The sequence below is a fragment of the Crocodylus porosus genome, unplaced genomic scaffold (genome assembly GCF_001723895.1).
Source record: "Crocodylus porosus isolate Cpor-Errol unplaced genomic scaffold, CroPor_comp1, whole genome shotgun sequence".
In the NCBI taxonomy this organism is placed as follows: Eukaryota; Metazoa; Chordata; order Crocodylia; family Crocodylidae; genus Crocodylus; species Crocodylus porosus.
Genome location: NW_017728914.1, coordinates 7947269 through 7949248, shown reverse-complemented (window position 1 = coordinate 7949248; position 1980 = coordinate 7947269).

Below are 1980 nucleotides of genomic sequence, written 5' to 3'. Positions count from 1 at the left end.
TAATTCACTCCTTTGTCTCGTTCTTCTCCCCTTCCCTCATCCAGGTAGATTCTTGAGCCATTATCAGCTTTTTCTTTATTAGCAGTCCATCTTTTCCTACCAGTTCTCCTGATTGAAGCCTTTTCTCATGCTGTTGACTACGGTCCTTTCTTCTCTGGCATTTGCAACCCCTTCATGCCCCTTATCACATGCAATTTACTGCTATTAAAATCAGCTTCTCTTTTTTTCCTCCCTTCTGGCACTCAAATTGTGTCCCTCACTTATGGTGCTCTCACACTTTCTACATCAAGTTGAAACTTCTTGTCTTCACCTCTGAAAGGTTCTGCATAGCTTCACTGCTGCCCATCTGTCTGCTTCTGTTTCCTCCTACTCTTGCTGTTGAAGAATCACTGATACCACTCTTCTGAATGCCTCTTATGTACCCTCTTCCCACTCTCATCTTCATGTGGCTTTCCATATTACCCTTGCTTTTGGAGCTCTTTCCCTCTACTTCACCATCCTCCTACTTCTGTTTCAAATTTGTCCTGAAAAAGCATTCCTTCTGTAAAAAACCAATATCGACCAAAACGACAGAGAAAAAGAATATCTGGCCCACATTTAGGTTTTTTTTTTTAATCACTAGAATCTGAGATATTACTTCTGAAATTGTCTCAAGCAGAGGCTAGGTCTATTGTAATCAGTTCTTTTACTAGTAAAATACAGCAGATAACTTGTTTAAGCTCACACCTGCGCTCCGTCAAGCAAACAGACCTAGAGGTCTCCACTTCCATACAGACACGTACATAAAGTTCAGTTTATGTAGCTTAAAAGACTGAGTGCCAGAGCTGAATGGTGAGATTTGGATTTGTGGTTCCAGGGTTCAAATATTTAAGTTTCCGTTAATAATATGAGGTAACACTATGCCAAGCACTATTCATTACTTCTCCTTTTTTGGAATGTTAATGAATAGAAAAGCCTTTAATTTTATGAAAACTGAAGATATCCATGTTTTTTCCATGCCCCATTGGGTGGTATTAAATTAATGCAATTGTTTTGTTTGTTTTTTACTAGATTTATTTACTACAAACTGAATCAAGCAAGTGGAATTCTAATACATTGAATAATATTGTCAGTTCCTTATTGACATGCAATGCTGAATGATCCCCAGGCTCTGGGTCCCATCTAAATAATCTAATTTTCAGCATTATTATTCACTGGCTTCATAGTCCTGAAACACATATTATCAATATTAGCAAAAAAGGGGAGGATGGATGGCTTCCTAGATCTGGCAAAGCTAACTGGAGTGAGACTTTGAACTGAGCCTGTGTAAATGCAATCATCATGAATGACTTAATGGACAGTTCTACCATGACAGTAAAGAGCAAGTTTCATTACAAAAAGCCCCACTGATTTCCATGGATCTGCTTATACTGGGGTGTACCACTCCAGATGTTTGGGGTCAGAGAGGAAGGCAGGATTGTACGTTAATATTTTGAAAGCATATTTTCCAAAAGAAATATTTCCTACAAATAGGTGGAAGACCATCCTCTGCTGTGTGCTGCTCAGTGAACAATATACATGCTGAATTCCAGCCATGATTGCATCACAGAAGTCAGTAGAGGGACTCCAGATTTTTACTTCATAAATGAGAGCAGATTCTGGCCCTGCCACTCCAATCAAGTTAATGTAAATTAATACATTCCAGACAAGGTTTTTTGGGTAAATCCAGTATCTTTTATTAGCCCAACTCAAAGAGCACAGACCATCATCAGATGCTTCCTCAGCCTGATGAAAGGTCTTTGTACCCAAAAGTTTGCAAAAAAGAATTTTCCTAAGTATTTGAGTTGATCTAATAAAAGATATCAGATTTACCCAAAGAGCCTTGTCTGTCTGTGCTCTTAGACCAATATGGCTACAACATATACCCTTAATACATGCCACAGATTCTGAGATTATCTGAGGATACCTTCTTGTGCCTGGAGTATTTGACATTTTCCTACC